Raw genomic sequence first — 22,437 nt, forward strand, 5'->3', positions numbered from 1 at the left:
TCAAGTCTTCAGCTGTTTGCTGGAAACACTGGTGTCAGCCAAGACTTATTTCCCGCCCTCAAAAGTAGAGGGAGAATATAGAAGGCTCTGCATAGACAGCTAACTACCTGTGTGGGTTATTGATCCGAATCAGGGGAGGGACCTCTCTCCATCAAAGTAGTGTTTTCATTTTGTCTCAGACATTAAATATCATAGGAACCCTTGCTCATGTTGGCTGCAGATGAGATTTGAAATCCACTCTCACCCCTAATTTAGGCTCACTGTTAAGTCTGTGAGGTGGGTTTAGATCTTGTGGGACCTGAAGCTTAAATAATTTGTGGTGTCCTCCTGAGGAAAAAGGTTATAAAATGGCCCTGTGAACACATATCTGCAACATTGGAAAGGGTCCCTGTAAGTACAGGACTCTGAAGCTTAAGATTCATTAGCTTGGGGGTAAATCTGCCCCCTGCTTATTATGTTATGCCATTTTTTTTTTAGCCTGGAGGCCTCCTGGAGTACTGAGAATTCCTAGGGGCAGGAACCTTGTCTGTGATTCATCTCTGCAGCCTCCTCAATCTGATATGGTAGCAAAATACTCCTAAGGCTAGCATTCTCATACATGGCTGGTGGGAAGGCAAAGTGATACAACTGTTAACAAGGAAATTTGGCAATATATAGCAATATTATTTGATCCAGTAACCCTAGATCAAATACTAGATTTCGAGGAATCTATCCTAGTAATACACCGGCAAACACACACACAAGAAACAACAAACCTGTGTATACTGGGCTATTCATTATGGCATTAATCAGTAGCAAAAGATTGGAAACTGCTCACATGTCTAATGATAAAGAACTGGTTGAATAAATTATAGTACATACACAGGCTGAAGTACTATGCAGCCGTGAAAAGGTATGCGGAAGAGGCCTGGCATGGTGGCTCACACCTGTAATCCTAGCACTTTGGGAGGCCGAGGGAGGCGGATCACTTGAGGTCAGAAATTCGAGACCAGCCTGGCCAACATGGTGAAGCCCTGTCTCTACTAAAAATACAAAAATTAGGCGGGCGTGGTGGCACTTGCCTGTAGTCCCAGCTACTTGGGAGGCTGAGGCAGGAGAATCTCTTGAACCTGGGAGGCGGAGGTTGTAGTGAGCCGAGATCTCGCCACTGCACTCCAGCCTGGGTGACAGAGCGAGACCCTGTCTCAAAAAAAAGAACAACAACAAAAAAAAAAAAAAAGAAAGAAAGAAAAAGAGCCTAAGCCTTATCAAGCCAAAATCTAATTACCAGTTTACCAGAAATATGAGGGATAGACAAAGACCATAATCAGTCAAACTCCAAATGTGGAGCATTCTATAGGACAAGTGTCCTGGATTCTCCAGTAGATTCATGATATAGAAGTAAAACTGGACAGTAGAATGTGAAAGTGACTTACCAAATGCAGTAAACTCATTTGGATCACGATTCAAATGAGTCAACTGTCAAAAGACATCTTCAGAAATTTACATATAGGTTAGGCACAGTGAGCCACACCTGAAATCTCAACACTTTGGGAGGCTGACGCGGGCAGATCACTTGAGGCCAGGAGTTTGAGACCAGCCTGGCCAACACAGTGAACGACACAGTCTCTATAAAAAAATGCAAAAATTAGCCAGGCGTGGTGGCACACGCCTGTAGTCCCAGCTACTTGGGAGGCTGAGGCAGGAGAATCACTTGAACCCAGGAGGCAGAGGTTGCAGTGAGCGGAGATGATGCCATTGCACTACAGTCTGGGCTAGAGACAGAGTGAGACCCTAAAAAAAAAAAAAAAAAAAAATTTAAATTTGAACTTAGATCAAATTAAGGAATTATTGTTCTTTTTTGTTAAGTGACACAGTGCTTGTGAAAATAAGTCTTTTTCTTTCTTTTTTTTTTTTTTTTTTTTTTGAGATGTAGTATCGCTCTTGTTGCCCAGGCTGGAGTGCAATAGCACGATCTCGGTTCACTGCAACCTCTGCCTCCTGGGTTCAAGCGATTCTCCTGCCTCAGCCTCCCGAGTAGCAGGGATTATAGGCATGTGCCATCACGCTTGGCTAATTTTGTATTTTCAGTAGAGATGGGGTTTCTCTATGTTGGTCAGGCTGGTCTGAAACTCCCGACCTCAGATGATCCGCCCACCTCAGCCTCCCACAGTGCTGGGATTACAGGTGTGAGCCACAGCGCCCGGCCGAAAATAAGTCTTTTTCAATTGGAGCAGCACACGTGCATTATGGATGAAACGAAATGAGGTCTGGAATATGCTTTAAAATACTCCACTATAAGCACAGCAAACTGAGAGGGGAAGATTGGCAAAATGTTGATAGTTGTTGAAACTTAGTGCTGGGTACATGAGGCTTATTATACCATTCTATTTTTGTGCATTTTTTACTCTTTCCATAATAAAAAGTTAGACAATCAAGCTCAAAAAAGGAAATGAGTGTTTTGGACAAATGGGAACTTGGATGTGGCAAGCCTGCCCCCTGGTGGCAGGTTCCATTAGTGAAGCTGATGCTCCAGTCTCACTAAAGCAGGTCTGAATTCCCAGACCTGTCAAGATCCAAGTCCTTTATCCCACAAGAACCCTACGAAGTGGAGAATATGAGCATAGTCTTTTACATCTAGAGAAACTGAGACTCAAAGGGACTCAGTAACTTAAGTTCCTAATAAGTCACTAGTAGAGCCAAGACTGCTGGAGTCTTTGGACTCCAGGTCCCCAGCCCCATAAATCAACATGAATCTGAGCCTTACTTTTCGTATCTGAACAGAGGTCACATGGGAAGAGGCAAATGGGCTGTCCCTAATTAGAATGGGTCCACAGGAAAGAGATTATCATGGAGCAATTTTACCTATAAACTATAGATAAATACAAATCGGTAATATAAATAAATAATAGGTAATATTCATACTACTTTCTGTGCGAGGCACTGTGCCAAGTACTGTTTATAGAGTGATCTCATCTAATCTGCACTGTGACCCTGTAAAGCATGTACTATTATTGTCCTCCCTTTTACAACTGAGGAAACAGAGGTTCTAAGAGGTGAAAGAACTTGTCCAAAGTCACACTGGCGCTTCAGTTGGGGTCTAACTACAATGCATGTGTGTATGTGTGTGTGTGTGTGTGTGTGTGTTTGAGATGGAGTCTCGCTCTGTACCCCAGGCTGGAGTGCAGTGGCACAATCTTGGCTTACTGCAGCCTCCGCCTCCTGGGTTCAAGTGATTCTCCCACCTCAGCCCCCACCGAGCAGCTGGAATTACAGGCGCCCGAGTAGCTGGAATACAGGTGCATGCCACCACGCCTGGCTCATTTTTGTATTTTTAGTAGAGATGGGGTTTCACCATGTTGGCCAGGCTAGTCTTAAACCCCTGGCTTTAAGTGATCTGCCCGCCTTGGCCTCCCAAAGTGCTGGGATTACCTGCATGAGCCACCATGCCTGGTTGTGTGTGTGTGTGTTTTAAAAGACTTTATTTTTATAGAAGTTTTAGGTTCACAGTGAAGTTGAGTGGAAATTACAGAGTTCCCATATAAACCCTGTCCCCAAGGCACATCTTGGAGTCTTCCTTCCCACCAGATTGCTGACGCTGAATTTCTCCTCTGGAGAAATTATAAGAGGCATCATTGATGCATTGTTAGAGACCTAGTACCCACTGAGCCAACCACAAGTTGTTATCAAAATGCCACAATGAGGTCATTAAGGGCGACTGGCTAGGCCTGTCAGTGAATGTTTCTGGAGCAGCTCCTAACTGCTGTAGCAGGGAGAATCCCCGTCAGTGTCTCCTCTCTTCTCCTTCCCAAGCTTGGGAAGGCCCATTTCTTTTCTTTTCTTTTTTTTTTTTTTTGAGATGGGGTCTCACTCTATTGCCCAGGCTCGAGTGCAATGGCACAGTCTTGGCTCACTGAACCTCCACCTCCTGGGCTCAAGCAATTCTCCTGCCTCAGCCTCCTGCGTAGCTGGGATTATAGGCACTCACCACCATGTCTGGCTAATTTTTGTATTTTTGATAGAGACGGGGTTTCTCCATATTGGCCAGGCTGGTCTCGAACTCCTGACCCCAGGTGATCCACCCGCCTCGGCCTCCCAAAGTGCTGGGATTATAGGCATGAGCTACTGCGCCCAGCCGCCCCAGCCCCATTTCTGCAGGGGGAGGCTGAGGGAGAAACTCCTTTAGGGAGGGTACTAGCTTTGGCACTAACACGCTGTGTCATTTTGAGCAAGAAAGACTCCTCCCTGCTGTGGGCCTCAGTCTCCCCATCTGCAAAATGAGGGGGTCTGACCAGCTCATCTTTAAGGATGCTTACAGCTCCAACACTCTGATTCTTGAATCCTACACCTCCACTATGCTTGTAACAAGAAGACCAAAATGTTTATTTCCGATCCAGCCCCGGAGACAAGTGATCTGGGGGCCCACAAAGGTCTTGCACAAGGTATAACTTTAGCTGTTTTTGTCTTTGGATGGGTCCTAGTTGACTTCTTGGTGAGGACTGAGAACAGCTGGAGCAGCTGATGGTTAAGACCCAGGTTCACATGTCCTGCCCTGGGTCCAAGAGCTACTGGGGATGCCACCATCTGAAAACCATGCTGGATGGGGGGGTTGAGAGTGTCCCAAACTGAGGATTCACCCAAATCCTCAGCAGGTCCTGAGGTGTTAAAGCTTGGGCTTCCTCTGATTCTCTGGCCTCTTCTGGATGCTTCATGTTGCAAGAGCAGTAACTCCACTCAAAGTGATGGAAAGGAATGATCGGTACATGTATCTAAGAGAAATGGAGATGGGAGGGCTAGCTTCGGGAAGGAAGTTTGATTCAGCAGCTCACATGTCACCAAAGACTCCAGTTTCCTCTGTTCTGCCTCCCATGATGCTGCCTTCATCTTAAGGCTGGCTTCCCTTGTGGGCCTCGGGGTCACTAGTGGGAATTCGGCCTTATGAGGTCATATCCTGCAGGAATGAGAAAGTCAGCTTCTCTATTCCTCAAACAACTCCTGAAATTAAGTCTTGCTGGACCTGATTGGCTAGGGGCTAGGGAGTAGGGGTAAGAGATAGGGTTGTGGGCCCCTCCTTGACCAAGCTCTGTGTCCTGAAGGATGGGGCTTCCTGGCAGGCTTAACTTCAGAGGCTGGTGGGTGGCTAACAAATGTCTTGACATATACCCCCATTCTCAGAATTCAACTACTGCCTGGCACATGGTGGCACTTTGTTCATTAAGTCAACAGCTATTTGGTGAATATCTACCACGTGCAAGAAATTGTGCTTGATGCTGAGAAAAAGCAGTGAACAGAAAGATAAGGTCCCTGCCCTCAGACTTCCTCTGGGAGGGGAGACAGACATATAAATATGCAGACAGTACAATTCAACCAGTGCCAGCTGAGGTTACATAGCCCAGGGGAGGAAATCCAAACCGTGCTTCTGTGGAGGGGAATGGTGGGCAGGAAAACTTTAGAGAGGAGGTAGCATTTACACTGGGCCTTAAATTTAGCCATTCCACAATGTATTCATATTTCAAAGCATCATGTTGTACACATGTGTAAATATATACAATTTTAGTCAATTTAAAAAATAAATTGAGATTTGAGGGTCAGAGTGAGACACTCCTTTGAGCTGACATTCTTCAAATATTTGCTCTATGGTTATTTAGAGCAGGGGCTGGGAAGGAGGCACAGATAACTACACTTAGCCTCTCGATGGTCCTGACCTCTTGGGCCCTGGACAAACCTGTAGACTCCATAAGGCCTGCTAATTCACGTAGCTGCGAATATTACTTAGGCTGGCCCCTGACCTCCCAGCCCCAAGCCTTATCCACATTTGTGTTCCTACAGTATACAGAACTCTCCTGTAGAGGAGTGCTAGTGAATGGAATATTCTGCAATGTGTATGGGAGCCAACGTGCCAGGCACCGTGCTAGGCACTGGTATTGGGGGAAATTCAGCCAGATATCGGGCGAAATTCACCTCCGATATTGCACGTAGGTTCTTTTCTATTTTCCCTAAGTGTCTGCCAGTCTGAGAAATAAAGGGACAGAGTACAAAAGAGAGAAATTTTGAAGCTGGTTGTCTGGGGGAGACATCACATATTGGCAGGTTCCGTGTTGCCCCCCGAGCCATAAAACCATCAAGTTTTTATTAGTAATTTTCAAAAGGGGAGGGAGTGTATGAATAGGGTGTGGGTCACAGAGATCACGTGCTTCACAGGGTAAATAGAATATCACAAGGCAAATGGAGGCAGGGTGAGATCACAGGACCACAAGAGTGGGGTGAAATTAAAATTGCTAATGAAGTTTCGGGCAGGCATTGTCATTGATAACATCTTATCAAGAGACAGGGTTTGAGAGCAGACAACTGGTCTGACCAAAATTTATTAGGCAGGAATTTCCTGGTCCTAATAAGCCTGGTAGCGCTATGGGAGACTGGGGCTTATTTCATCCCTACAGCCTTGACCATAAAAGACGGCTGCCCCCCGAAGTGGCCATTTCAGAGGCCTGCCCTCAGGGACACATTCTCTTTCTTAGGGATGTTCCTTGCTGGGAAAGAGAATTCAGCGATATTTCTCCCATTTGCTTTTGAAAGAAGAGAAATGTGGCTCTGTTCTGCCCGGCTCACCGGCGGTCAGAGTTTAAGGTTATCTCTCTTATTCCCTGAACAATTGCTGTTATCCTATTCTTTTTTTCAGGGTGCCCAGATTTCATATTGTTCAAACACACATGCTCTACAAACAATTTGTGCAGTTAAGGCAATCATCACAGGGTCCTGAGGCGACATACATCCTCCTCAGCTTACGAAGATGACAGGATTAAGAGATTAAAATAAAGGCAGGCATAGGAAATCACAAGGGTATTGATTAGGGAAGTGATAAGTGTCCATGAAATCTTCACAATTTACGTTCACAGACTGCAGTAAAGACAGGCCTAAGAAATTATAAAAGTATTAATTTGGGGAACTAATAAATGTCCATGAAATCTTCACAATTTATGTTATTCTGCCATGGCTTCAGCCGGTCCCTCCATTCGGGGTTCCTGACTTCCTGCAACACACTGGGGATGTGGCCATGAAGGAAACATACAGCATACACAATGCGTCTTCGTCTGTTCATGCTGCTATAACAAAATACCTTAGACTGAGTAATTTATAAACAACAGAAATTTACTTCTCCCAGTCCTAGAGGCTGGGAAGACCAAGATCAAGGTGCCAGTAGATTCCATCTCTGGTGAGAGCTGCTCTCTGTGCTTCCAGGATGGTGGCTTGGTGCTGCATCCTCACAAGGCAGAAATGGAAGGGCAAAAAGGGATGAATAGCTCCCTTGCACCCCTTTTATCTTTTTTTTTTTTTTTTTGAGATGGATTCGTGCTCTGTTGCCAAGCTGGAGTGCAGTGGCACAATCTCGGCTCACTGCAACCTCCACCTCCCGGGTTCAAGTGATTCTCCTGCCTCTGCCTCCCGAGTAGCTGGGACTACAGGCACGTGCCACCACCCCTGGCTAATTTTTTTGTATTTTTTTTTCTTTTAGTAGAGATGGGGTTTCACCATGTTGGCCAGGATGGTCTCGATCTCTTGACCTCATGATCTGCCTGCCTCAGCCTCCCAAAGTGCTGGGATTACAGGCATGAGCCACCGTGCCTGGCCCCTTGCACCCTTTTTATAAGGTCACTAATCCTACCCATGATGGCTCCATCCTCATGACTTCATCACATACTAAAGGCCCTACCTCTTATCACACTAGCAATTCAGTTTTAACATGAATTTTAGGGGGACACATGGAGACCATAGCACAGTGCCTGTTCTCATGAAACCTGCCTTCTTATTTACACCCACAGTGATCATGGAAAGAGACACATAAATACAGTTCTGGAAAGTGCTATGCAGGAGAGGCTTTAGGGGGCATGAGACTTATTAGGAGGCAGGGAGGAGGTAGTATGGGCCATATCTGAGCATATGACAGAGGTCTTTTTTTTTTTTGAGAGTCCCACTCCGTTGCTCAGGCTGGAGTGCAATGGTGCGATCTCAGCTCAGTGTAACCTCTGCCTCCCGGGTCAAGCGATTCTCCTGCCTCAGCCTCACAGACAGCTTGGGACTACAGGCACACACCACCACTCCTGGCTAATTTTTTGTATCTTTTTTTTTTTTTTTTTTTTGAGACGGAGTCTTGCTCTTTCACCCAGGCTGGAGTGCAGTGGCGCAATCTCGGCTCACTGCAAGCTCCGCCTCCCGGGTTCACGCCATTCTCCTGCCTCAGCCTCTCCGAGTAGCTGGGACTACAGGCGCCCGCCACCACGCCCGGCTAATTTTTTGTATTTTTTAGTAGAGACGGGGTTTCACCGTGGTCTCGATCTCCTGACCTTGTGATCCACCCGCCTCGGCCTCCCAAAGTGCTGGGATTACAAGCGTGAGCCACCGCGCCCGGCTAATTTTTTGTATCTTTAGTAGAAATGGGTTTTCGCCATGTTGGCCAGGCTGGTCTTGAACTACTGGCCTCAAGTGATCTGCCCGCCTCAGCCTCCCAAAGTGCTGGGATTACAGGTGTGAGGCAATGCACCCAGCCACATGTGACACTTATGCTAAGAAATGACCGAGGGGCAGAAATGAGCTAAATGAGCAGCGGAGGGAGGAGCATCCTTGGCATTCAGGACGGCCTGTACCGGCTGCTCTGTGCAGGCCTCAGCTGGAAGTTTAAATGAAGAGCTGGGGGAGACGATGGGGATGGGGAGAGGAAGATACTAGGAAGCTCCATTGTGGCTATAAATACAAGCTTTTGCTTCCAAAGCCCAACTTTATCAGTAATAAGGCCCATATTTTTCTCTCTCCGTTGCCTTGATTGCCATTTGGATTTCCTAATAGGTCCAGATCCCAACTGGAGGGGGAATAAGTTGTAAGGTTTAGCCTTAAAACCCCTACACAAGCAGGGGTGAGATCCTGTAGGGTCTTGTACGTCATTTTATGGATTTGGGGATAAAAGCAACAGGTCAGCAAGTGTCTTTTTTTTTTTAATTGTGGTAAAATAGAGATAACATAAAATTTGCTGATTTAATCATTTTAACTGTATAGTTCAACGGCATTAAGTACATTTATATTGTTGTGCAACCATCACCACCATCCAGAATTTATTATTATTATTATTATTATTATTATTATTATTATTATTATTATTTGAGATGAAGTCTTGTTCTGTCTCCCAGGCTAGAGGGCGATGGCGTGATCTCGGCTCACTGCAACCCCCACCCACCGGTTCAAGCAATCTTCCCGCCTCAGCCTTCCAAGTAGCTGGGACTATAAGCATGTGCCACCATGTCCGGCTAATTTTTGTATTTTTAGTAGAGACAGGGTCTCACCATGTTGGCCAGGCTGGTCTTGAACTCCTGACCTCAAGTGATCCACCTGCCTTGGCCTCCCAGAATGCTGGGATTACAGGTGTGAGCCATCCAACCAGGACACTTAGGGTTTTTTATCATCCCAAACTGCAACTCTGTATCCATTAAACAATAACTCCCCATTCCCTCTCTTCCCAGCCCCTGGTAACCTGATAACCACTATTTTACTTTTTTTTAAAGACAGAGTTTCGCTCTTTTCTCCCAGGCTGGAGTGCAATGGCGCAATCTCAGCTCACTGCAACCTCCACTGCCCAGGTTCAAGCGACTCTCCTGCCTCAGCCTCCCAAGTAGCTGGGATTATATGTGCCTGCCACCACGCCTGGCTAACTTTTTGTATTTTTAGTAGAGATGGGGTTTCACCATGTTGGCCAGGCTGGTCTCGAACTCCTGACCTCAGGTTGATCTGCCCTCCTCGGCCTCCCAAAGTGCTGGGATTACAGACATGAGCCACCGCGCCTGGCCTCTACTTTCTGTCTCTATGATTTGACTATTCTAGGTACCTCATATGAATGGAATAATTCAGTATTTTTTTTGTGTGTCTGGCTTATTTCACTTAGTGTAAGGTCTCCAAGTTTCACCCATGTTGTAGCATGTGTCAGAATTTCATTCCTCTTCAAGGCTGAACAATATTCCGTTTTGTGTGTATACTACGTTTTGTTCATCTGTCAACCTGTCAATCACCAAAGAGTTTTAAGCAGAGATTTTATTTATTTTATTTTATTTTTGAGGTAGTGTCTCGCTCTTTGCCCAGGCTGTAGTACAGTGACACGATCGCAGTTCACTGCAGCCTTGACTTCCTGGGCTCAAGCGATCCTCCCATCTCAGCTTCCCAAGTAGCTGAGACCACAGGTGCGTTCAACCATACCCAGCTAATTATTTGTTTATTTATTTATGTGGAGACATAGTCTTGCTATGTTGCCCAAGCTGATCTTGAGCTCCTGGCCTCAAGTGATCCTCCTGCCTCGGCCTCCCAAAGTGTTGGAATTATAGTTGTGAGCCAACACATTCAACTAGGTAGAGACTTTAAACACACTCATATGTCCAGTTTAAAAGATCACTCTAGGCCGGGTGAGGCGGCTCACACCTGTAATTCCAGCACTTTAGGAAGCCAAGGCGGACAGATCATTTGAGGTCAGGAGTTTGAGACCAGCCTGGCCAACATGGTGAAACTCCGTCTCTACTAAAAATACAAAAATTAGTCGGGCATGGTGGCACATGCCTGTAATCCCAGCTACTCAGGAGGCTGAGGCGTCAGAATCACTTGAACCCGAGAGGTGGAGATTGCAGTGAGCTGAGATTGTGCCACTGCACTCCAGCCTGGGCAATAGAGTGAAACTCAGTCTCAAAAAACAAAAACAAAAAAAGGTCACTCTAGCTGGCAGATGGAGACTGGATCAAGAGTGGGCAAGAGGGCAAGGAGAGATGAGTTGCAAAGGTTTAGGCAACAGATGTTAGTGGTCTGGACCAGGCTGTGAATGAGGCGATGGGAAGAAGTAGATTTAAGGGCAGGTGGGAGATTGCACAGGATCTGGTGTTTGGAAGTTTGGGGTGGGAAAGAGGAATAGCCAAGAAACTGCTGAACTTAAGGAAAACTTCCTGCTCCCTATAGGCTCAGAGCTGAGGGGATCTTTTGAGCTGAAGATAAGGGTGCCCTCTCTACACATTCCAGGGCTTCCTTCTCTGCTTTCTGACTCAAACTGAGACACCAAGAAATTTTCTGTTTATCATTTGGCTTCCCCTGTGGCTTTCTAACAAGGGGAGGACACACCAGTCTTTTGATATACACACATTCTTGCATACTTGACCGATAAATTTATCTTTATGAACTCACAGATTGTTATCTGCTTTATGATGGAGTCAGACTCTGTTGCTTCATTATGGTTAGCCCAAGGGTGAATCCTCTCTTAATGTAAACAAAAAGTTGGAGTTTTGATGTTGTAAAGTTGAGGCCCAAACTCCCCATTATGGCAGCTTCACCAAGAGAGTCTTGTGGATCTTTCTCAAGGCGTTCAGACTTCTCGTGGAGACACCCTTCCAGACCACTGTATTATATGTGAGTATTCAAGCTCAAACAGGGATAGGGAGGTAGACAACTGAGTTGAGCTGGACACTGTAGGGATGCTCTGCACCCATAACTTGCCCCTCCAGTTACATTCACTGCTGGTGCCACACACTCTTTCAGGAAAGCAATCTGTCAGTATTTACCAAGACGCTTTCAATAGTCAGTCCTGCTTCTGAGAGTCTGTAGCCTAAGGAAATGATTTAAAATGTGACATTCAATGTAGCATTATTATTATTATTTCTGAGATGGAGTCCCTCTTTGCCGCCCAAGCTGGAGCACAGTGGCGTGATCTCAGCTTGTTGCGACCTCCACCTCCCAGATTCAAGCGATTCTCCTGCCTTAGCCTCCTGAATAGTTAGAATTACAGGCGTGTGCTACCATGCTTGGCTTTTTTTTTTTTTTTTGTATTTTTAGTAGAGACAGGGTTTCACCATGTTAGCCAGGCTGGTCTCGAACTCCCGACCTCAGGTGATTCATCTGCCTTGGCCTCCCAAAGTGCTGGGATTACAGGCGTGAGCCATCGTGCCTGGCCCAAGGTAGTGTTATTAATAACAGGGAGAAACTAAAAGTAAAACATGTGTCCAACAACATATCCACAGGATAGAATATTCTGCAGCCATTAGAAAGTGGACATTCTCAAAAGAGTGGATCTTGTTCTTAAACAGGTGAAACTAATCCATGTTGATAGAAGCCAGAAGGTTACATGAGGGGAAGAAAGGTAGTTATTGACTGGGAAGGAGAGGGAATCTTCTGGAGCACTGGAAATGTTCTGTATCTTGAGATGGGTGGTGGTTACATGGGTGACTACACACATGAACATTCACTGAACTTCACATTTTATATGTGTGCACTCTACTGTACGAAATTAGACCTCAATTTAAAAGAATGAGTTCTAAGACCATGTAGCAATCAATGCCCAGTGGGAAATGTCGCCAAGCCCTTGAGGGAAGGGCTTTGTCTGTTCTGTTCCTGGAGAAGAAGAGCTTTGTTCTGTTGGCTGCTGTATACTCAGAGCTTAGAACAATGCTTGGTGCATAGTAGTCCCTCAACAAAAACCTACTGAGTTATTATAGAAAATGCTTAGGATAAAATGTTAAAAAAAAAAAAAGTCCCAAAGTTACACAACTCTTTTTATTTATTTATTTTTTTCTTTGGATGCAGAGTCTCACTCTGTCACCCAGGTTGGAGTGCAGTGGCACGATCTCGGCTCACCGCAACCTCCGCCTCCCAGGTTCAAGCGATTCTCCTGCCTCACCCTCCCGAGTAGCTGGGATTACAGGCGTGTACCACCACACCCAGCTAACTTTTGTAGTGGAGAGGGGGTTTTGTCATGTTAGCCAGGCTGGTCTCAAACTCCTGGTTTCAAGTAATCCGCCCACCTCAGCCTCCCAAAGTGCTGAGATTACAGGTGTGAGCCACCATGCCCAGCCAAAGTTTTACAACTTTTAAGCGTGTGATGGTTACGATGTTATAAAAATGATGACCAGGAAAAAATCTAAAGGAAATAGAGTGAAATGGGGTTGATGGTTGTGCTGAGTGGTGTAGTTATAGGAGACAGTTTTTTATTTTATTTTATTTTATTTATTTTTTGAGACGGAGTCTTGCTCTGTCATCCACGCTGGAGTGCAGTAGTGAGATCTTGTCTCAGTGCAACCACCGCCTCCTGGGTTCAAGCGATTCTCCTGCTTCAGCCTCTCCCGAGTAGCTGGGATTACAGGCATGTGCCACCGCTCCCGGCTAATTTTTTTGTATTTTTAGTAGAGGCGGGGTTTCACCGTGTTAGCCAGGATGGTCTCGATCTCCTGACTTCGTGATCCGCCTGCCTCGGCCTCCCAAAGTGCTGGGATTACAGGCATGAACCACCGCGTCTGGCCAGGGGACTGGTTTTGAAAATTTCTTTGATGGATGCCTTCTCTCCATTCTATCCATGATTCTGTATGTAACTTCATTTGGAAACAGCAGCTAACGCCGAGAGAGTGCTTATTCTGTGTCAGGCTTCACACTTACAGAAATATCTACTTTACATTTATCAACTCATTGCATTTTTGCAAAAATCTTATGAAGTAGTTATTTATCCCTATCTTACAGACAGAAAAACTGAGGCACAGAGAGGTTAAGGAACCTGCCCAAGGTTAGGCAGCATTAAGTGGTGGCCCTGGGAGGGTGGTCTAGCAGAAATCTGGCTCCAGGGGCTGCAGGCTTAACCATTATGCCTCACTGCCACTCAGAAGCCAAGGTCAAAAGCCTAACTTTGAGGCCTCTGTGACTGAGAGCCTCGGACAAATGGGCTGCTCTGCTCTCCTCCCCCTGTGATTTTCCCTATTTCCTGGGAGACTCCAAATGTCAAGCACCTGAAAGGAGGGAAGGGAGGAGCGATGGATGGAGAACCAGGGACCACAGGAGAAGAGGTGGGCAGAGGTGGAAAGGCCCTGCCTGCTCCAAGCACAACCTCGCCTTCCCTGGGCAGGAACAGATGTTCCTGTTACCCGATTCCGCACTCTAGAAGCCTGGGGAGGGCGCCTCTCCCAGGCTGGCCCTGCCCCTGCCCCTGCCCCCTGGGGCCATCACAAGGCCTGGGCCAACAGCCCTGATCCTGCTGTTCATCCACCGGAAAGGCGGCTTCCTGGAAGCTCGTCCCCTCCCTCTCTGCCCCATCCTAGTCCACTCTGTTCCTGGAAGTTGAAGAAACCAGGCACAGAACTTCCCTTGCGCACCAGCCAGCCGGAGCAGCGTGCCTCCCTCTGGCTCTCACCACCCACTAGAGGGGAGAAGACGAGGGTTTGGTGCTGCTGGAGGATAGGATTTGAGTTTCTCTCTGCGGCTCACTTGCTGTGCGGCCTGGGGCAAGTTACTTGACCTCTCACAAGCCTCAGTTGTTTCATATATGAAATGGAGATACTAAAAGTACCTGAAGGGGTGGCTGTAGGATTGAATGCAACAATGTGGGTGACGCATTTGGCACGGTGGCCTGGCACCTTACAGCGCTCAAAACAGGGTAGCTATGGTTACTATTATTATCCTGCCACCCTCATTCTCTTCAGGGCCCCTGAGGGGTTGGAGAGATGGCTGAGAAGGCACGCAGATGCCTTGGCTCCAGTAGGAAACGGCTTTCTTATCAGCGTAGACATCAGAGTCTGTCAGAGTCGAGTTATTAATACCCAGCCAGCCCACCAGCTTTGCATTTAGCGTTCTGAGGTGGAGAGCTGGGGAGGGGAGGGCTGGGAAACAGGTGGCCAGGGCAGGAGAAGGAGCCGCTGGCCTCCCTAGCCATGGGAGCAGTCCTTCCCAGCCTCAGCAGACAGTACTTGGCGCCTTCTCTGCCAGACACCCTCCACCTGCACTCTAAGGTCTGGGAAGGTGTGAAATTCCTGCATGAAGTCAAACGCCAGGCTGTCATCTCCTCAGTCCTCTACGGGCACAGCACTGTCCTTCCAGGGATCCAAAGCCCAAGAGAGCAGCGCTCCCAGAAGGAACAGATCCAGGCATGGAACAGAGGACTGTCAAAGCTGGAAGGGGGCTTAAAGGACTCCCGTCTGCCTTAGGGGTTTAGACACAACATCTGGACTCAGGCAGACCTGAGTGATGGGGAAAATCTACATCCTTCAGCCTCAGTTTCCTCAGCGGTTAACTGGGAATAATACTAAGTTTGAACCCTTTGTTTGAAATGTTTGTTCCTCGGTGCAGTAAAGAAATAGCACTTGGACATAAATTTATTTAGTAAGGCCATTTTTACTTCACCCTCTCCAGCAGTTCTGCCACGAGAGTACACCGAACAAAGGAGACAGGGTCATTTATAACCTGACGTGTCCACCCTACTACTGTGTCCGGTTTCCATTGGCTGGAATGGGGCCTCACATTCTGTATTTATCCCGATTGGCTGGCGACTTAGAACTTTTTAAAAGAGGCAAAGGTAGAGGGGAACAAAGGAAGGAGGAAGTAACTTGTGGAATGCTGGGAAAGGTAAAAACACTTTTAAATAAGGAAGAGGAACAGGCTATGACCTAATGCTTGCTTGGACCAGTATAAGCATGCCAGGGCAAATATTTAGGCTAAATTGTGGAAGCTAAGAACATAAAGTATATTGATTTCTTTATTACGGCTAGCAGATATTTAAGAATGTTAGCACAGGCCTTTGAATAAATTGCTTCTAAGATAAGTTATGATTTATTCCTAATTAGATGGGGAGGAAAGTCTTTGAAGAGGAACCTCTACTTTACTTTTTACACCTTCCATGTATGAAAGGAAAATAAAATCTTGGGACCCCCAACTCACTGTGCCAAAAGGGAAAGTTAAGTTTGGAAACTGAGTCACACATAAACAATTGCCTTTCCTTCTCTTCTTAAATAGGTATCTCCCCAGGTGGCCTCCCTCACCCTGACAATGTAAAGGAGCATCTTATCTTGACGGGTATGGGACAAGAGGAGACTAGAAATAGTCCCACCGCCCACCCCAGAGGAATGCGTATTTGACTTCTCCCTCTGCTGTGTGTTTATCTTATGTAAAGTGTAGACTTACTGAGCACGTTGAGCATGAGAGGAATACATAATTTTTTGTTTGTTTGTTTGTTTGTTTTTGAGATGGAGTCTTACTCTGTTGCCCAGGCTGGAGTGCGGTGGTGCGATCTCGGCTCACTACAACCTGCACCTCCTGGGTTCAAGTGATTCTCCTGCCTCAGCCTCCTGAGTAGCTGGGATTACAGGCATACGCCACCATGCCCCGCTAATTTTTGTATTTTTAGTAGAGACAGGGTTTCACCATGTTGGCCAGGCTGGTCCCGAACCCCTGATCTCAGGTGATCCGCCCATCTCACCCTCCCAAAGTGCTAGGATTACAGGCATGAGCCATTGCACTCGCACCCAGCTGAAATACAGACTGTTCCTCTACCCCCTCCTTTTCAGATGCAACATGTGGATTCAGTGAGGGCTCAGCAAAGCCTCAAAACAATGTAACCACACTTGTCTCATTTTTTCTACCCTCCCTTTTTTTTAATTTCCTCCTTCCTCTCCAGCTCAATGTTGGGAAAATAAACCTCTAAACTGATGGAGACCTGTCTTAGACACTCTTCTTGGTTTACACATGCAATAGGAACATTTTCATTTGGCTGTTGAAAGGACAAATGAAATAAGTCCTAAAAGCACAGGGATTAGCGTACAGCAAGTGTCTGGGAAGTAGTGGGTGTCGGTAGCCCAACTCCTCATTTTTACACACAACTTCCCATTTTGTTCTTCCCCAGGGGAGCCGTGGCAGATCTTAAGGAACAAAGATCTTCCAGGAATTTTTCATCCCTCCACCTGAGCTAACAAATTATACCAGACAATGCTTCTTTGTTTTCTTAAAACAAAGAAAAAAATATTTTTAAAATTGATTTAAAAAAAGTAATACCCTTTAATTTTACAGCAGTTTTTAGGTTCACAGCAAAATCGAGAGAAGGTACAGAGATACCCCATAGAGCCCTGGCCCCTACACATGCACAGCCTCCCCGCCATCAACATCCCCCACCAGAGCGGTACCTTGGTTTTTCTGTTTTTGTGTTTTTAGAGACAGTCCCACTCTGTCGCCCAGGCAGGAGTGCAGTGGCCCAATCTTGGCTCATTGCCACCTCCACCTCCCAGGTTCAAGCGATTCTCCTGTCTCAGCCTCCCAAGTAGCTGGGATTACAGACACCCACCACCACGCCCGGCTAAATTTTGTATTTTTAGTAGAGACAAGGTTTTGCACGGTGGCCAGGGTGGTCTCGAACTTCTGACCTTAGGTGATCAGAATGGTACCTTTGTTACAATTGATAAACCTGTGTGGACACGGCACTATCACCCCAACCCAGAGTTTACATTAGTGTTCACTCGGTGTTGTACATTCTAGGAATTTGGACAAATGTATAGTGACATGTGTTTACCACTTCAGTACCATACAGAGTAATTTCACTCCCATAAAAATCCTCTGTGCTCTGCCAATTCATCCCTTGCTCCCTGCTTACCACTGACCACTGACCACTAATTTTGTTGTTTTTTTTTCTTTTTTTTGAGATAAGAGTCTCACTCACTCTGTCGCCCAGGCTGGAGTGCATTGGCATGATCTTGGCTCACCGCAACCTCTGCCTCCTGGGTTCAAACAACTGTCCTGCTTCAGCTTCCTGAGTAGCTGGGATTACAGGCGTGTGCCACCATGCCTGGCTAATTTTTGTATTTTTTAGTAGAGATGGGGTTTCACATGTTGGCCAGGCTGGTCTTAAACTCCTGAGCTCAAGTGATCCATCTGCCTTGGCCTCCCAAAGTGCTGGGATTACAGGCGTGAGCTACCGTGCCTGGCCAATCACTAATTTTTTAATTGTCTCCATAGTTTTACCTTTTCCAGAATGTCATATAGTTGGAATTATATAGTATGTCAGCCTTTTCAGATGGTCTTCTTTCACTTAATTATATGCATTTAAGGTTCCTCTCTGTCTTTCCATCACTTGCTAGCTCGTTTCTTTTTAGTGCAGAATACTATTCCACTGTCTGGATATACCACAGTTTATTTATCCATTCACCTGCTGAAGAACACCTTGGTTGCTTCCAAGTTTTGGCAATTATGAATAAAGCTGCTATAAACATTCATGTGTAAGTTTTTGTGTGAACATAAGTTTTCAACTCTTTTGAGTAAATACCAAGCAGTGTGATCGCTGGCTAGTATGGTAAGAGTATGTTTAGTTTTGTAAGAAACTGGCAAACTGTCTTCCAAGTGGCTGTACCATTTTGCATTCCCACCAGCAATGAATGAGAGTTCCTGTTGTTCCACAGCCTCGTCAGCATTTGGTGGTTTCAGTGTTCTGGATTTTGGCTAATCTAGTAGGTATTTCATTCTAGTAGTGGCATTTCATTGTTGTGTTAATTTGCAATTCCCTAATGACACATGATGTTGAGCATATTTTCATGTGTTTATTTGCCATTTGTTTATCTTCTTTGGTGAAGTGTCTGTTCAGATCTTTTGTCCATTTTTTTTGTCTTGTTTTGTTTTGTTTTGTTTGAGACAGAGCCTTTTTCTGTTGCGCAGGCTGGAGTGCAATGGTGCGATCTCGGCTCACCGCAAACTCCACCTCCCAGATTCAAATGATTCTCCTGTCTCAGCCTCCTGAGTAGCTGGATTACAGGCACCCACCACGACGCCCAGCTAACTTTTGTATTTTTAGTAGAAACGGAGTTTCACCATGTTGGCCAGGCTGGTCTCGAACTCCTGACCTTGTGATCAGTCCATCAGTCTCCCAAAGTGCTGGGATTACAGGCATGAGCCAGCAAGCCCAGCCTTGTCCATGTTTTAATCGAGTCATTTGTTTTCTTTTTCTTTTTTTTTTTTTGAGACGGAGTCTTGTTCTGTCCCCCAGGCTAGAGTGCAGTGGCACTATCTCAGCTCACTGCAAGCTCCACCTCCCAGGTTCACGCGATTCTCCTGCCTCAGCCTCCTGAGTAGCTGGGACTACAGGCACCCGCCACCACGCCCAGCTAATTTTTTGTATTTTTAGTAGAGACGGGGTTTCCCCGTGTTAGCCAGGATGGTCTCGATCTCCTGACCTCGTGATCCGCCCACCTCAGCCTCCTAAAGTGCTGAGATTACAGGCATGAGCCACTGTGCCTGGCCCGTTTGTTTTCTTATTGTTGAGTTTTAAGGGTTCTTTGTATATGTTGAATAATAGTCCTTTATCAGATGCGTCTTTTGCAAATATTTTCTCCCAGTCTGTTGACTTGGCTCATCATTATCCTGACTGATTTTTATTAATGGCTCAGTGTTTCTTTTCCTCTGTTACCAAAAAGTAAGTGTTCTGACAAGGCACAGTGGCTCACACCTGTAATCCCAGCACACTGGGAGGCCGAGGTGGGTGGATCACTTGAGGTCAGGAGTTAGAGACCAGCAACATGGTGAGACACCTGTCTCTACTAAAAATATAAAAATTAGCTGTGTGTGGTGGTGTGTGCCTGTCGTTCCAGCTACTTGGGAGGCTGAGGCACGTGAATCCCTTGAACCGGGGAGGTGGAGGTTGCAGTGAGCCAAGATTGCACCACTGCACTCCAGCCTGGGCAACAGAGTGAGACTCCATCTCAAAAAAAAAATTAAAAATAAAAAAATAGGTGTTCTTGAAAGTATGTACCATATGAATAGCAGAAAGCCTTGACTTTGCCAGTGCTCTTTCCTATGGAGAACCCCACATTTGGCAGGTATAGCAGGGGATGTGACATCCTGCATGTTGAGTATTGTGGCCCAGAGAGGGAGTGTGACTCCCTTGAGATTGCACAGCATGTTCACTAAGATAATACATTCTTCTCACACACATAGCCTTCGTAGTAATCAGAGAACTCTTATTTGGTTTGTATGAGACTCCTGGACTGTTTCTTCTTTCTTCTGTACTTTAAAAAAGTTGCAAAAAGAAAAATGTAACAACAGCAGATTTTTTTGGAAAAGGACAAGAAAACCAAAACACCCATAATCACAGCACCTCAGTAACTGACTGTTTCGCTTTTCTGAGGACGTTATCTATCTGGCAAAGGTTGGGACCAGGTGAGCCCATGTATTGTAATAGTTGTCATCTTAGTTTTACTTTTTTTTTTTTTTTTTTTTTTGAGACAGAGTTTTCCTCTTGTTGCCCAGGCTGGAGTGCAATGGCGCATCTTGGCTCACTGCAACCTCTACCTCCCACATTCAAGTGATTCTCCTGCCTCAGCCTCCCGAGTAGCTGGGATTACAGGCATCCGCCACCACACCCGGCTAATTTTGTATTTTTAGTAGAGACGGGTTTTCTCCATGTTATTCAGGCTGGTCTCAAACTCCCGACCTCAGGTGATTCGCCTGCCTCGGCCTCCCAAAGTGTTGGGGTTACTGGCGTGAGACACCGCACCTGGCCTTGTTTTACTTTTTTCCAGGTCTCAATACAATATATTAGAATGGCTGCATACCCTTGAGGCTCTCTCTGGAGTGTCCTTCCCCAAGGTTGTCACTCAGTCAGCTCTTCCACATCATCCAAGTCTCAGATCGACTGTCGCTTCCTCAGGGGGCCTTCCTTGAACATCATATCTAAAGCATCCAAGGCAGTCTCCCTCAATGAAAGTCTCTCTCCATCCTATTACTCTACTTTATATATTTATATTTACATATACACACACATAGATTATATACACATACATATTTGGGGTTTTTTTTTTTTTTGGTAGAGATGGGGCCTTGCTGTGTTGCCCAGGCTGGTCTGGAATTTGTGGACTCAAGCGATACCCCCATCTCAGCCTCCCAAAGTGCTGGGATTATAGGTATGAGCTACCACACCCAACCAACTAAATTTCTTTCCTTTCTTTCTTTCTTTCTTTCTTTCTTTCTTTCTTTCTTTCTTTCTTTCTTTCTTTCTTTCTCTTTCTTTCTTTCTTTTTTAGAATACTTTATTACTGTTATTTTTTATAGAGACAGGGTCTGGCTATGTTGCACAGGCTGGAGTGCTGTGGAGCCATCATAGCTCACTTCAGCCTCGAACTCCTGAACTCCTTCTCCCTCAGCCTCCCGAGTAGCTGGGACTACAAGCGTGTGCCACCATGCCCAGCTAAGTTTTAAATTTTTTGTAGAGACAGGATGTCTCTATGTTGTCCAGGCTGGTCTCTACCTCCTGGGCCCAAGTGATCCTCCCACCTCGGCCTCCTACAGTGCTGGAATTGCAGGCATGAGCCATTGCTCCCAGTCGATTCTGGTTTCTTTTCTTTTTATTTTGGAGACAGAGTTTCACTCTGTCACCCAGGTTGGAGTGCAGTGGTGTGATCTCAGCTCACTGCAACCTCCGTCCCCGGGGTCAAGGGATTCTCCTGAATCAGCCTCCTAAGTAGCTGGGACTACAGGCACGCGCCACCACACCCAGCTAATTTTTTGTATTTTTAGTAGAGACATGGGTTTTGCCATGTTGCCCAGGCTGATTGCGAACTCCTGAGCTCAGGAAATCTGCCCACCTTGGCCTCCCAAAGTGCTAGGATTACAGGCATGAGCCACCGTGCCCGGCCTGGTTTATTTTCTTGATAGCATTTATTACATCAGAAATTATCTTTGTTTTTAAAAATCTGTCTTCTCCTGCCAGAATATAAGCTCCCTGGGGAGAAAAGGGAGCTTTTCTTTCTTGCTTTCTCTGTATCTCCAGTGCCTAGAACTGTGCCTGGCATGTAGTAGGTGCTCAACAGATATTTATTTTATCAACTCGAGAATTCAGCAGACCAGCCGGGCTCAAAGTGGCTCACGCCTGTAATCTCGGCACTTTGGGAGGCCGAGGTGGGCGGATCACCTGAGGTCAGGAGTTCAAGACTGGCCTGGCCAACATGGTGAAACCCCATCTCTACTAAAGATACAAAAATTAGCCAGGTGTAGTGGTGGGCACCTGTAATCCCAGCTACTTGGGAGGCTGAGGCAGGAGAATTGCTTGAACCCGGGAGGCGGAGGCTGCAGTGAGCTGAGATCGAGTCATTGCATTATTCCAGCCTGGGTGACAGAGTAAGACTCCATCTCAAAAAAAAAAAAAAAAAAGAGAATTCAGCAGACCACAGTTTACCTAGATGGTCATTGAATATCCTTTTTAAAAATAGCTTATTAGCTGATGCTGCAATAGATGTCTTGGGGAGTCATTATATATCAAGGAGTTTTGGAAGGAGGTTTTGGCAAAAGACGTGGGTTCCTCTCTTACCTCTGTCATTTACTAACTTTGTGATGTTGGGCAGTATATTTAACTTCTCTTAATCTCAGTTTCCTTATTTGAAATGAGGGTAATATTAGTGCCTACCTCATAGGGTTATTGTGAGGTAAATAAACGGAAAACAAAATTAAATAAAAATAATGCACGTAAAGAGAGTGCTTAGCACAATGGCCATGAAACAGGAGCAACCCATCCCAGCGTGTTCTCTGTGCCGGGCACTGCTCTAAGTATTTCCCACGTGTTGTCTCATGTAATCATCAAAATAATCTTTTTTTGTTGATTACACAACAATGCTTATTTTGTGAAAATTTATTCAGCTACACGCTTAGTCATGTACAATTTGG

At 45.9% G+C, this 22,437-nt stretch overlaps 1 protein-coding gene across 5 annotated transcripts in view; it reads left to right on the plus strand.

The window, feature by feature from the left end:
* The window catches only part of TRIM63 (tripartite motif containing 63), a 60,082-nt gene that overhangs the window by 2,314 nt on the left and 35,331 nt on the right, over nucleotides 1-22,437 (plus strand). The window lies entirely within an intron of this gene.

The sequence above is a fragment of the Symphalangus syndactylus genome, chromosome 22, assembly GCF_028878055.3.
Source record: "Symphalangus syndactylus isolate Jambi chromosome 22, NHGRI_mSymSyn1-v2.1_pri, whole genome shotgun sequence".
NCBI classification, from domain to species: domain Eukaryota; kingdom Metazoa; phylum Chordata; class Mammalia; order Primates; family Hylobatidae; genus Symphalangus; species Symphalangus syndactylus.